Source organism: Euprymna scolopes, chromosome 31 (genome assembly GCF_053919585.1).
Source record: "Euprymna scolopes isolate OS-2025 chromosome 31, ASM5391958v1, whole genome shotgun sequence".
In the NCBI taxonomy this organism is placed as follows: Eukaryota; Metazoa; Mollusca; class Cephalopoda; order Sepiida; family Sepiolidae; genus Euprymna; species Euprymna scolopes.
This window is the reverse complement of record NC_136512.1, coordinates 18,881,333-18,896,988: the sequence shown is the minus strand read 5'-3', so window position 1 is coordinate 18,896,988 and position 15,656 is coordinate 18,881,333. Positions and strand designations below refer to the sequence as shown.

Below are 15,656 nucleotides of genomic sequence, written 5' to 3'. Positions count from 1 at the left end.
AGTGCACAGTTTGATGTCAGTGTGGAAACTGTACACAATGATTATTCTCGAGGAACTGAAGATGCGGAAGATTTGCGTGATGTTTGTCCCAATGCACCAGCCTACAACCCCATCTTTGTCACAGATCATTTGACCAAGCTGCACATCAAGACAATTCCTCACCCTCCCTATTGTCCAGACCTTGCTCCCTGTGACTTTTGGTTATTCCCTAAGCTCAAGGAAAGTCTTAGAGACTGTCGTTATGAGACAGTTGAGGAAATGAAAGAGGCTGTGACACAAGGGTCATTGACGCGCTCACTCAAGAAGACTTCCATGGGGCCTTCCAGAAGTTGTTGGAACGGTAAAACAGGTGTATTGCAGCTGGAGGAGATTACTTTGAAGGGGACTAGAGTTTCATGTGTATATAATCAGTAAAAGTGCCCATACGAAAAAAGTCTGGAATCTTATTGAAGGCACCTTGTATATAAAATGGTCATTTGTACTAGTAAACATCTCTTTCAACAAATGCCGGTGAGGGGTACATGGTGCCCCTGTGTTCACACTAATATTCATGTTAATTGTGTTCAGTTGATTTTTTTTTATGCAAATCCAGAATTCAACCGAATTGCTCTATTAATTATAATGTTGGCAGCTGGTTTGGCTGCCCCATACCCGGCATTACAATCTTCAAAGGAAGAAAAAAAAAAAAAAAAAAAAAAAAAAGTAAAAATTTCCAAAGTTAAAGATATGAATTCGGTGCCATCCGCTAGAATTGAAACCAAAATATGTAGCTCTTCAATCTTATTCATTACCATTTAAGCTAAGTTCATCTGCATGTAAAAACTTTTTAAAAATTTTTTTAGATGTATAAATATATATTTGTGCATACGTAGAAATAATGCGTTTATTTGACTCACGCCTGCCAAGTTACAATTTCTTTTTCAATTTTGACTCCCTCAGCAGCTATTTTTACTGGTTAAAAACCAAATCGAATTTGTTCCACAGGTCCAAATTTCCTATATATGAAATTTCAAGTTTGGAGGCAAAAAAAAATTGACAGAGTAGTTTGGTAGAAACCGTTCATCACACAGATAAGTTCATGTAGAGAGATGGCATACTTTTGTCTCGTGAAAGAATTTTTTTGTTTTTTTACTCCCCATCACTCCAAACAAGGCATATCGCACCTTGGAGGTAAGGGGCTACTAATTGGGACGATGCCTAGGAAAAATTGACAAGATGTTGGTTTACATTACATTTAAAATTCTGCATATTGGTACAATCAGGGAAGCGGGTAATAGGAACCGAATTCCAAAGTCTATCAGTTTGAGGAAAGAAGCTATTAGAGTAAAAAGTTTTCTGGCATTTAGAGACTTCAACAATGAAGGGGTGTGATTTTGTTGCTAAGCAGGTTTGTCAGGGATATTTACGTCAAGAGGGCACAAGTGTGACAAGTTTATCAGAGCACATTCCATTAAAATACTTGTAAAACAAACACAGGGATGCAACACTGTGGCGATGAGACAGGGGTTGTAGCCTAGTTGACAAAGTGGGACCGATTGGATTGGAGACTCTTTTTTTGGACCCCAACTAAGGCGGAGAGACTAGTGGTAGATGCACCAGCCCAGATGTGGCAACAAACTCCATGCATGGACGAATGGTGGTTTTGTAGAGGTAGAAGGGACTCTTAGGTGTGAGTAGTTTTCTAGCTCGATAGAGCAAGGTAAGCGATGCTGGTGTCACATAGCTGGGATATATATATATATATATATATATGTCATCCACATACAGTACTGTTTCGCTGTTTCACAGCTCATCAGTGCGGCTAGACAAGCAACTACCTTAAGCCAGGACTGAAACCAATTGCCCAAATGACAGTTGGAGCTTCTAACCATTGTGCTATTTGGCTGCTGCTATGTAGGCAGTGAATTAACAATGTTTTCACATTGTCCAAATACCTAAGCTCAGTTTGTTTACACAAAGAGCATCGCTTCATGTGCTATTGGTAATTTGTATACCACTTCCCAGTATGCTAAACCCATGATAGGGAGCATTATGTTTAGACAGCATATTTCAAATATTGCGTAATATTTGCGTAAAAGCTTATAGTAAACACAAACTTCTTTCCATATTTATGCGTATATATATTTGTTTTAAAATTTTGCCTACCAAACTAATCTGTCAGTTTTTGGTCTACAGACATGAAACTTAATATATAGGGTCTTCGAATCTGTGCAAAACTTTATATTTAAGTTTTAGCCAGGAGGAAAATCAGTGAAAAAGTGTGAAAATTAAAAAAAAAAAAATGGAATTTGCTAGGTTACGGTCGAACGACGGCATTACAAATATGCATGTGAAACGTAATAGCTATTGGTTCCTGTTTTAATTTTTAGCTTTGCAGCAAACATATCTTCATAGCTCAGGCATTAACATCAAAGGAAAAAGTAAATCGTAAAGTAAACGTTTTGGTTTCGATTCTTGATGGTGCCGCATGAGTCATTTATTTTTTTTTACTTTTTAAATCATTACTATATATTGGGTGCAATAAATAATAATAAATACGAAATCTGCATTAATCAAAATATATTAAAACTATTTTGCGACCGGGCATTGCCGGGCTGCTTGCTAGTGTGTGTATGTATATATACACATGCATACTATTATTAAAAAAGAACCTTGTCTGTGTGTGCGGGTTCATTCCCTATGTACTTTATGTATCTGACAATGTTCTTAGATAGGTTTTGTATATATATATTATAAAAAAATCCGATGTAAGAAATAACAGACGATTTTGACCAAAGTTAACACCTTATACAGACTAACATCGCAAGTGCATTTGAGAAGTTTTATTACCACACAAGCAGAAAGGCTCGACATATAAAATCAGCAGTAGGCTCTTTGATATGACAGGTGCGCGTTCAAAATGAATGTTTTTGTTCAAAGCACGACTGAACCATGATATTTGACTTTTTCATTTTAAACTTAAATTCAAATCATTATCACTGTACAAGCAGAAAGGCAGAAAGGAAAGTTATATAAAACCGACAATAGGTTTTTTAATATGACAGGGGCGCGTTCAGAATGAGTGTTTCTGTTTAGAGCACAATTGAAGCATGATACTCGACTTTTGCATTTTAAACTTTAATTCAACTTTACTTCAGGCCATTATATATGAAAATAATTTTATAAAATCAATAATAGGTTCTCTACAGTGCAACCACAATCAATCATTTTCATTTCTTTTATCTTTAGCTGTTATGAAAGACAGACACAGATATATAAAGAAATCAAGAGTTTTTCTGTTTTTTAATTGGGAGTCACGACTTATCAAGGCCTGAAGGCCACTCGAGGATAAGGGGTCAATGAATGTAAGGCTGTAGTGTACTAATTGTTAATGGTATAAATTGGATAGAATTTGATTATTTATGGGGACGGCTCAACAAGAACTTGTTTATATTGGACTTGAAAGCTACGATGTAGTATGCAACCAGGAAGCATGCCAGTGGAACAGTTCTACAGGCGAGCAGCAGTTCTGGAGAAGAAGCTTTTTTCATGAAATTTGCACTTAGATTTAGGCAGGGGGTGGGGGGAATCGTATATAGTAGTTATAGCTAGTCTGGTGTTTTTTGTGAAAGTTTGGAAAGGGGGGGTGTATAGATTGGAGTTCAGTCGAGCACTTGTCATAAAAATTAGGGTAGAGCACAGATAGGATCGCAATGTCTCTTCTGTAGGCAAGAGGTTGCAGGGAAGCGAAAATGGCATCACGGACTAGGTTTCGTAGCCAGTTTTGAACTCAGGGCTGGATAGGGCGTGCCGAGCAGCTCCTACCCAGATTTGGCAACAGTACTCCATCTAAGGATGTACTTGGTTCATATAGATAGACGATTGCATCAATAGTAGATACCAACCATTTTTCCAGCGAATTGGCAACAGATTTGATGTAATGTTTCTAAATTTTTTAGATAATTAGTTATTCGTATTATTTGAATTCATCAGACTACTGTTCTCATCTTTAGTATGATTTTCACAACGTTTCCGTTGAAGTAACTCCAACCTTCTTCAGGTGTATCTTGTCAGGAATGTTTCTGTCGAACTCAGGAATTTGGACGGAATTTCAAGCAGAACCCTTTATATACTTCATGGGGTTAGTGTGCTCTTGTTTCGTCATCAAATATTATTAAATAAAGAATTTCATTTGAAATTCCTCACAATTCCTGCGCTCAACATGAACATTCCTGAGTTCTGCAAAATACATTTGAAAATTGGAGCAGATACATTGAGGACATTGCCAAGGCTGCTGCAAAAAAGGTGGGCTCTCTCTACCATGCTAGAAAGTTACTTATGCCTGAGAGTATCCTGTATCTCTGCAAGGCCACCATTTGCCCATGTATGGAGTGATGTTGCCACATTTGGGTGCATCTGTTACTAGTCTCTCTCTCGTAAACAGGGACCAAAAGAGTCGGCAACTTATTAGAGTCCGCACTATCAGCTATGCTTCAACCGCTGTCCCATCAGCGAAATGTTGTATCCCTCTGCCTGTTTTACAAGTATTTTAATGGTAGGTGCTCCAACCAATTACAAGTCTTTTCCCCTTTTTGATGTAAATACCCTCGACAAGGAGCAAAATCTAACCCCCTATAGAGTTGAGATCTCTAGATGTAAGAAAGCCTTCTACTCTAAAAGTTTCTTCCCTAGGACTGTTAGACTTTGGAATTCCCTTCCGGGTTCCTGCTTCCTGGAATCTACTGACATGCAGGAGTTTAAATGTAATGTAAACAGACATATTGCTGCTCAACTCCCTACATAGTATCCCTGAAAATTATGTTCCAGATAGTAACCCTCTACATCAAAGAAGCGCTGTACTTCGTTTGGGGTGAAAATGCAAAAAAAAAAAAAAAAAAAAAAAAAAAAATGATCGGAGGTTACAACAGACCCAAACATTATGAGAATAACATCCAAGATGAGAACGGTAGTCTAAAAAGTACAAATAAAATGTATCAATATCTCAAAAAAAAAAAAAAAAAAAAAAAAAAATTTCAATGTGAAGACTTAGGAACAAGGGGAGACAATCCATGTAGATCGTGTCCGGAAATGTCAAAGGTTCACGTTAAATAACAATACAATGACACAAAATAAAACGTTTTTCTGAACATGAATGAAATTCAGTTGTTCTTTGTTGGTTTGAGGAATAAACTAAAAATAATCATTAAAATAACATTTAATAAAGCGACAAAAACAATGAAAGCCCAGTGACCGTGAACGTATGTAAAAAGACAAGATATTTTAAAATGTTGCTTAACTTATGCATCATTATTACATCAGATAAAACGTATCGGAAAAAGAATCTGTTTCTGAATTTTAAATAATAATTCATGTATAAATGTATTTTTAATGTTTTATTTAATTAAACAAAAAAAAAATGATTGAATTTTTTTACTTAATTTTTTATTTCATTTTTATTTAATATTTTTATTTAATTTATATATTTTTTTACATTTAATTTTTTAATTTAATTTATTTTTAATTTTTTTTAGGGTCAAGGATTATAAACTTTTGAAAATTTGACCGACTTTAAGATTGGATATATAACCAAATTCTTTGGATACAATATTTCTTGTATTTCCTCGACTCAACCGGTATGTCCAAAATTTATTCTTTATCTATCTTACCAAAAATGAGATAATAAGTATATTATGTTACTATGAATTTGTGCTCATTCCTTAATCAGTGTTGGTACAATATCTGGATATGTAAAAATATATTTTAAATACAATATATAATGAATCAGAAAGGGTTGGACAAAAGGTATTGATATAGTAGTTCAGAAACTAAAGAATAAATGTATTACAAACTGTTCAAATCTAAAATAAATGTATTACAAACTGTTCAAATCTAAAATAAATGTATTACAAACTGTTCTAAAATAAATGTATTAGAAACTGTTCTAAAATAAATGTATTAGAAACTGTTCTAAAATAAATGTATTAGAAACTGTTCTAAAATAAATGTATTAGAAACTGTTCTAAAATAAATGTATTACAAACTGTTCTAAAATAAATGTATTACAAACTGTTCTAAAATAAATGTATTACAAACTGTTCTAATCTAAAATGTATTACAAACTGTTCTAATCTAAAATGTATTAGAAACTGTTCTAATCTAAAATGTATTAGAAACTGTTCTAATCTAAAATGTATTAGAAACTGTTCTAATCTAAAATGTATTAGAAACTGTTCTAATCTAAAATGTATTAGAAACTGTTCTAATCTAAATGTATTAGAAACTGTTCTAAAATAAATGTATTAGAAACTGTTCTAAAATAAATGTATTAGAAACTGTTCTAAAATAAATGTATTACAAACTGTTCTAAAATAAATGTATTACAAACTGTTCTAAAATAAATGTATTACAAACTGTTCTAAAATAAATGTATTAGAAACTGTTCTAAAATAAATGTATTAGAAACTGTTCTAAAATAAATGTATTAGAAACTGTTCTAAAATAAATGTATTAGAAACTGTTCTAAAATAAATGGATTAGAAACTGTTCTAAAATAAATGGATTAGAAACTGTTCTAAAATAAATGGATTAGAAACTGTTCTAATCTAAAATGTATTAGAAACTGTTCTAATCTAAAATGGATTAGAAACTGTTCTAATCTAAAATGTATTAGAAACTGTTCTAATCTAAAATGTATTAGAAACTGTTCTAATCTAAAATGTATTAGAAACTGTTCTAATCTAAAATGTATTACAAACTGTTCTAATCTAAAATGTATTACAAACTGTTCTAATCTAAAATGTATTACAAACTGTTCTAATCTAAAATGTATTACAAACTGTTCTAAAATAAATGTATTACAAACTGTTCAAATCTAAAATGTATTACAAACTGTTCAAATCTAAAATGTATTACAAACTGTTCAAATCTAAAATGTATGTATCACAAAATGTTCAAATCTAAAATAAAATACGCATGGAATAAGTTTGAAAGCCAAATTATAACCCAATATTATGAAAATAAACAAATATTTGATTAAAATAATTATTTTGGTGTTATACATTACCTTCAGATTTTTATAAATAAAAAAAAAGGAGTTATAATGTTCTGAAGATGGCATATAATGCTGAAATATTAATTTTAAACAAATAAATATTTGTTTATTTTCATAATATTGTGTTGTAATTTGGCTTTCAAGCGTATCTCATACATATTTTATTTTAAAATTTAATCAACATGTGAAATCGTTACTGCTTTTTTTTCTTTCAATTTAACACCATGGCGAGGAAAAAAAAAAAAAGAAAAAATGTGTATTTTATTTTAAAATTCAATCAACGCCTCTATTACAGAAAACAAAACCCTGACTTTATTGTGTGGTGTATATATGTATTTTCAGTATTTACCGAGAATAATGTTTATATTGACTAAATTTGATAATCAAACGTTTACAAATATTCACAAGTACAGTGTGTGGCAGAAATATCTTCTACATTTTTATATGGGATCTTCTTCCCAGTCGTGCTCGTGCAGTTTCTGAGCAATCATTAATTTGTATAGATGGAACTGAATATCTGTGTAGAATTCTTCTGATTGTTCGATCAGACTATTCCAAAGTCAAAGCATGTTTGCGAGCTGAATGTGTAGGTTGGTTTGGTTGTTTTTTGTTTTACGGCATATCAACCCTTTTTAGGTTATTTAATGCCGAATCCACTTATTTCGAGGAAAAAGTTTTAATAGAATTTTTTCTTTTTTTCAAGTCGGTTTCTATTTAACCCATAGTTGGGACCCTAACAGGTACTACCACTCCGGGTCAGAGTGGACCTGGGAGCAATGGCAATTAAAGGGTGGCTCCACACTCCCCAAAGCCCGCAAGTTGGGGCCTCACCATCGGATATAGTTTAAGGTCATATCCAGGACTGAACGTGTAGGAGACTGAGTAAGAAAAAGTCTCACAGCTCGAATATTGTCTGGCGTACGAGCATTTCGAGGCCTTCAAGGCGGCTTTCTTTTAAGTGCCGAACCTGCAGCTCTGAAATTTTCAACCCATAGCTGTATGGATTTTCTATCTGAAACAGCATCATGCCATCCTAACTTGTAATGAACTCGGAAAGCTCGCTGTGTTTCAGTTATAGATTCACCATTCTTCAGAACCATTTCTACAGTAGAACAATGTGCACCCGTCCAAAACATTACTTGATGAGGATATCTGAAAAGAAAAAAATGGCAAGTTATTAGCTAAATGAAAACAGCATTAGCACTAGTATATGTTTATGAGCAACATATGGTTGGAAGTTTAAAATGTGGAAGGTATTTCTGCTGCATCTTGTATTGAATGCTTAGTATGATTAACTTGCAATGATATTACAGCCCAAGAATACAGGGTGGAACAATAAAAGTGTCGCCCTAAAGAAAACAACACTACAGCTTTATTTTAAAGTTTTATTTAAAAAAATTAATTCAGGTAACTTGACATGTAGCCACCTTTTAACCTCAATCACTGCCTCGATACAAGTTCGTAACTGGGAGCATGCTTTTCCACGAATGCTGGTGGGAGCTCGGCAAATACTCGGTGGATGGCAACGATCAGCTGGGCTTAGCGTTGTGAGAGGTGATGTTCTCGACGTATGACCAAACAAAGTAGTCCAGTGGGTTCAGGTCGGGGGAGCAGGGGGGACCAGTGAGAGATAGGTACAAAGTCGTCGCACTGCTTCTAAAGACAAGCCTTTGGACTTGTGGGCCGGCACCGAGTTCTACTGCCACGGCCAGAGTTTGTCAGCGGCCACCTGATTGCATCAGGGGATCACCGCACCAGTCAGCACAACCAGGTACGCTTTGGCGTTGACTTTCATGCCGACTTCGAAGATGTGAACTGGCAGGATGTGGCCCTGACTTGAAACAGCACCAAAGACCATAACAGTGACCGGAAAGTTTGTTTTCATCACATTAGGCACGTCTCTGTTATTCGTAGCAATCCAAAGATGTATTCTGAGGTTGCTGGCAATAGTTTCTTATAGCAAATAAAGAATCGTCCGGAAAATGTTCAAAAATGCCCCCCCCCCGCCAAATTTTCACGACAAACACTCGTCTAGCCAAAAACACTATCAATAATTTCCCACACTCTTTATCCGTGCCTAAACCTAAATGCAGATTCCATGAACAAAGCTTCTTTCTTGGAACTGCACGCCTGTGGAACTCTCTTCCGTTTGCCTGCTTTCCAGCTGACTACAATCTGATTGTCTTCAAATCCAATGTAAACAAGTTATTGATGACCCGTCCCCCTCAGTAATCCAATTTACAAAATTTCCAGTACTTATGTTTACTACACTATAATCACATTGACTAATGTATACCCATTAATCCTTATCCTCGAGTGGTCTACGGGCCTTGATAAAGGGTAATTCCTCTGTAAAAAAAAAAAATTTTAATGTATAATTAAACAGTTGAATTCTATTATGTATCACACTGTTTAACCCTTTGTGGACTAGTTTTGTCCGTAGAGACTCTAGTGAATCGTGTGATATTGAATATCTTTCGCAAGTTAATGAGAAAATACTCCTGTTCATTGAATTTAATCAGCAGAGGATATTTACAAGTATTAATGGTTGGTATCATTGAAGCTTGACTCTTCAGACGACAAATATAAAAAAAATTGACTAAAAACATTTATTCTTTCACACTCAACTGACCACTTTTCTACAGGGAGGGGTCGCTTTTTTCGCCGATATTTTCAAAAGTAATTCCCTCTTTTCGATTGTCTAGCCTTAATTTAAACCTACATCACTTCCGGTTTGGCGATGGACGCAACAGCTAACCTGTTACGTTTTTATTTATTTTTTTTTTTTCACTTTCTTTTCCTCCTTCGTAGTTCGGGTTCGAGGCTGCTTGCCTGCCTTCTACCACTTTTTATTTTTTTTTTATTTTTTTTTTTTTGCACAACACACCCCCTTCAAACACCCAGGCAACACCGGACATCCAAGCTAATTATTTCTAAAACCAATAATTTGTCTCTTTTTTTCTTAATATTTAGTCGTTTACATTTTCTTGTTTAATTGAGAAGAAAAAGTAATTTTTTAAAAGAAAAACGTTTTTTCATTATTTTTTATTTTATTATACGCATATAAATAACAAAGTCTACAGGGTGAAACAATAAATTTGTCGCTCTAAAGAAAACAACACTACAGATTTATTTAAAAACTTTTATTGAAACTTTGAGCTGTGCCCTCAAGAATTGAACCGTTCATATTTGCATTTTGAGGGCGCTGGCAATGGCCCTGTTGTCATAACTTGGATCAGTAGAAAGCATGAATTGTACAGCAACACATCTCTGATCTCGCTCGTTGAACGTTGTGTCACTTTGTAGCAGAAGTAGCAATAACTAAAATGAGGGGAAAAAGAGCTTACCTCGGGTACGTCTGTTGTGTCACCGGTTGGGGGGAAAAAGAGAATTCCAAGATGGCGTCCGGGGGTTTTTATTAGCGTTTACCCCATGCAACTCTCGGAAAATCACGTTTCTTTCTCATGTGATTATGCAAATGGATAATTCCCGGCCACTATAAAAGCAGGAGGCTAGAGACGAGTCGGCAGTGTCCTGCAAATTGTCTTTGTGATTTCAGGTTGCTTTTGTCTCGTGCGTTATTCTATCAGCGATTTTTACCCTTTTATTTTTATTACCGTCGGATTTTTTTTTTTCTCTACACGACGCTTTTTTTTTTTCTTTCCTTTGTCTTACTGTTATTTTTAACAGTTGTTTTTTTTGGACTTTCTTTTAACCGTCTTTTTTAACGGTTCGGCTATGGCCGCTTCGGCGAGCCAAACGCCCATTGTTGTCGACATCTTGGAAGCGGAAAACGGCACTACTGCTACGCCAAACACTTGGACCAAACCACCGAAAATGGATATCAACGTCAACGAATTTATTGAAAAGGCAAAACAATGCCTGGAACTTGTCACCGACAAAGGAGTAATCGTCAACGTGCCAAGGTTGGAGGAAATCCAAAAAAAGTGTCTGACTATATTTATAGTCGACAGAAAGTTAAAAAAAAAAAGTAATAAGAGCAAGCACAGATATCATCACCAACCTTTTGGCTACAGCTGGTTTTAGACCTTTGCGCATCGTCAAGTGCAAGGGCTACAACACATGGAGTGTACTTTTTAACTCCCCAGAAGACTGCCTAACTATCTCACAAAAAGAGATAATCACTCAAAACTATATTCTAAGATCAGAATATATGGGAAAAAGACGGACTACGGTGTCCGTTTTTTATGTACCTCACCACATTGAAGAAGAACACATTGGCGCCTTCCTTCTAAAATATGGCGAAATGGTTTCGGTGCAGGTGGACGAGTTTCACAGTATATGGTCATACGACATCCTCCTCGATAAGGCAAACTTCGATACAATCCCTTTCTTCCTCGAGGCAGGAGAGGAGAAACTTCCAATAATAGTGGCTGGAAGAAGACCGACATGCTGGAATTGCAGCGAAATTGGCCACCTCACGTCAGAATGCCCCTTAAAAAAACCTCCTCCAAACACCAAAAAATCCATTGGACAACACTTGGGATCTTCATTAAAAAGCGTTCCCAAGCCACCTACCAACGAAAAAGAATCAGACGAAATCCTCAGGGGAGAACCCTGGCAAATCGCCCCTGGAAGAAAAACCCCTGGACGCCTGAGCCTGGACCAAATGAAGGAACAGGCAATGCTACAAAATGACCCTGGAAAAGAAAAGTATCTCGAAGTCGTCAAATTAAAAAAGAAATTAGACGCTCAACGCCCATCACCCAAATCCCCATGTAAACCCACTTCTCCGAAACCAAGCCCCAAATCTTTAACCAACCCTATCACCCAGTCTCCTACAAGGCCAAAAACTCCTTCTCCCCTCAAGATGCCTCCTCCAGTTATAACTCCAGTCCCTTATAAACAGCCTAAATTAATACCCTTAAGCCCTTCAAAAAAACACAAACCCTCCTCTCCCATTCCATCCACCTCTGTGACCACTCACAACACTCCCCTTCCATCTCCTTCTGCTATGGACATCACCCCCTCGCCTGAACACAAGAAAAAGACTCTCTACCTCCCTGGCAAAGACATTTGCATAATAAACCAAGCCGCTATTAACAACCACAAGAACTTTAAAGGAACCGACCTCACAAAACTAATAGAGTTCAAGGAGGTGGGGGGGGGAAACTAGTAGATACCCCTGCTAATTTTCCAAATGCCAAAAGAATCTTAACCGTTGTTCGGAAAAAAGAAGAGGCCAAGGACCTTTGGCTAATGTTCGAAGAGGCAAATAAAGCCTTCAACCTCCCCACTCCCCTTGTTGTGTTTAAAGACAGTGACATAAAAAAACCTTAAAAAATGTTGTGTGGGGAGGGTCCCGGTAAAAATGCACCCCTCCCTATATAGGATAGCAAAACTAACCTATCCTTTGCATGTCGGTGGTATCTCTCGTGACGGCCTCATCGATACTGCGATGGGTACTTATTCCCTCACGAGAGCCGTCGGCATGCTCACGACCGCGATGTTCGTTCCTGGTTCCCAACCCTAAGGCACCACCATGGATCTCAAGCTTGCTAGTTTAAATGTCCGAGGGCTAAGGGCCGACTCGCGCAAATGGCGCTTGAGTTTGGCCCTGCAGCACCTCGGAGTGGATATTTGTTGTGTGCAGGAAACCCACCTTATTCCTGGTGACCATTTGAGTGCACTGTCTAAGACCTTTGAGGCTTACTCAGCGCACTATAATTCTTGCTCGAGAGGGGTTTCCTGGCTAGTTAAAAGGTCTCTAGATGCGTCGTGTGACCCGTGTTACTTGGATCCGGAGGGAAGACTATGTGTTTTGGATGTTACCATAAAGGGTAGGGCATTACGTCTTATTGGGGTTTATGCGCCCAATAGCCATTCTGAGCTGGCTGGTTTGTTTTCGGCGGATGGAGCAGTTCATAGATGTTTCCAGAACGGTTATCTTAGCGGGAGACTGGAACGCCGTCCTGGATCCCGAGTTAGATCGATTTGGGTTAACATCTAGGGGAACTAACAGAGATCGGGATGCTGTTTTATTTTGTGAATTTGTGGATAAGTTTGATCTTATCGACAAGTTCCGAAATGAAAAGCCCCGTGACTTAGTGTGGACTTGGACAGGTAGAGGCGGCTCCGATTCGATACAGCGCTCGAGCTATATCGACCGGTTCTTAGTTAGGCGAGTCGACGTAGGAGTATTGGATTGTCCAAGTTTCCACAATATAGTTTACTCGGATCACAGACTTGTTCGTGTACGGGTAAACTTAGATAGACCTAAGCCTAGATTAGCCGGTTACTGGAAGCTCAACACGTCATTGTTCGATGTGAAGGGCTTCCGTGACGGGCTATTACTAACCCTACAGCGGGAATTGACGGGGGCAATTATTGGGAATAAGTGGTGGGTAAAAGTTAAGGAAGCCATTAGGTCCTTTGCTGCTGACTTTAGCAAAAGACTCAATCTAGATTCTAGGGCAGCTAAAGTGACACTAGAGTCTAGACTAGATCGAGCGGTGGAGGAGGGGGATAGTGCTAGCGTTAATATAATTAGGGCTCGGCTTGCCTCCCTTGCTGAAAAGGAGCACCAAGCCTTAGCGATTAGGGCTAGGTTAAAAAGAATGCCCCAGGAAGCAACAAACATGGCCGCTGAACTGCGTGCAGAGGAGCTTAGGCAAGCGGCTGATAGGCACATCGCTCGTGTCACATTGCCGGACGGGCGTACCGTGACCACAAACCAGGGTGTGCTGGAGGCGTTTAGATCCCATTTCCAGGAGCTTTTTTCCATGGAACCCGGTCTGTCATTAGAACAATTCGACACCTATTTGGCTGACTTTTCTCGTCTTTTGATGACCGAAGCGGCTAGGTGCGAAGGTGGCATAATGGAGGATGAAGTCATTGAAGCCCTAAAGCGGGTCGGCCTGAATAGGTCACCGGGGATCGATGGTCTTCCCTACGAAGTGTATTTGAGGTTGTCGCACATCTTTGTCCCTTTACTGACGGTTTTGTTTAACTCATGGTTTAGGAACGGCTCAATCCCCAAGTACTTTACCATGGGTGTGATAAAGCTTGTCCGTAAAAGCAAAGATGGTGGGGATGGGTTAGGTAATTTCAGGCCCTTAACGATGCTTAACGCTGAGTTAAAGATTTTGGCCAAGATTCTCGCAAATCGTCTGCAGATTGTCCTGGCTCGTCTTATTAGCCCCGAGCAAACGTGTGCCGTGAAGGGCAGGACAATCCAGGATAACTTGCACTTGATACGCCTGATGATAGAAAAGTCGACACTGAGGCCGCGCTGATCAATTTAGATCAGTCCAAAGCCTTCGATTGGGTTGACTATCGGTACTTGGGGGCTGTTTTATCGGCGGCCGGTTTTGGCCTGCAATTTCACTCTTGGGGTTCATCTTCTCTATGCTAACCCCGCGGTGATGGTGGAAGTAAATGGGAAGAGGTCGAGACCCTTCAGTTTGTCACGTTCCATTCGTCAAGGGTGCCCGTTATCACCCATGCTATATGTGCTTGCGATCGAGCCATTTTTGCGCAGGCTAAGGGTGAATCCGGTCCTACGCGGAATCACTTTGCCAGGTGTGGATGCCCAGGCGAAGTACTCCGCCTATGCCGACGACGTAACTGTGCTTGTAACGAGCAGTGCTGAGATTAGTGTCGTCGGTGTAGAAATCAGATTGTATGAAACGGTAACAGGGGCCAAAATTAACTGCGACAAGTCTTCGGGTTTGCGCATTGGTGCCTGGGGGGGGGTATGCCCCTTCAGGGGCCCTTTAGTTGGAGCGATGGGCCTTGCAAGATACTCGGCATCTGGTTTGTTCCTGACCTCCAGCTGGAGAAAAATTGGTCGGAGGTTCTGAAAGCGGTACGGTCTGCAGCTTCACAGTGGATCAGTAGAAACCTTTCATTAAAGGGGCGAGCGGAGGTGTGTAATACCCACATCTATCCAATCGCTATTTATCGTCTATCAGTGCTTCCAATCCCGTCAGATACACTGCTATATTTGCAGAGGGCTCTTTTCAACTTCTTATGGCTTGGAAGGGCCCCTAAGGTCTGTCGCGATGTCTGCTACTTACATCCTTCTGAAGGCGGTCTAGGTATGCCAAACGTGGAGATTCGGCTATACACGCTACGGCTCTACTATCTAGATCGAATGTGCACACAAGATAGGGAAAACGGTGGCCTCTGGATGGAGGACACCAAGAAAGCCTTCCCGGCTTTGAGAGGGGTGCACTACTCCCAGGGGGAGGCACACAGGTTGCCCCGAGGTGAATGTCCCTTCTACCGCGAGTGCCGGCGCGCACTGAAGTCCCTCTTAAGAGTGAAGGAAAGCCTCTCTAACACTCTGCTGTTGTCCCGAAAGGCATTATATCGGGTTTTAGTGAGGGGATCCGTAATGGATGTCATCGGTGAGAGGCTCCCTTTGACGAAGGAGCAGCTCCGCTCAATCTGGCCTTGGGCGCCTGGGTCAGGATGCCTCACTAACGATGAGGCTTCCCTGACCTGGCTGATAATTCGGGATGCTCTCTGGGTCGGTAAGAGACTCCACTCAGCTGGCTTGGTGGACTCGCCTATTTGTAAACGGTGCGGCGATGAGGACGAGACTTTATGTCACGCCTTCGTTTATTGTCGCATCGTGGCGCCGCTGATTGAGTTTGTTACA

The 15,656-nt window shown here is 38.9% G+C and overlaps 1 protein-coding gene across 4 annotated transcripts in view; it reads left to right on the top strand.

Moving 5' to 3' along the window:
* LOC145255662 (uncharacterized) overlaps nt 1-15,656 on the top strand; it is a 586,940-nt gene that overhangs the window by 127,020 nt on the left and 444,264 nt on the right. For all 4 annotated transcript variants that reach the window (XM_080114217.1, XM_080114216.1, XM_080114219.1 and 1 more), the window contains exon 2: nt 5,511-5,612. The gene's annotated coding sequence lies outside the window, so the exon portion shown is untranslated. The remainder of the gene's footprint in view (nt 1-5,510; nt 5,613-15,656) is intronic.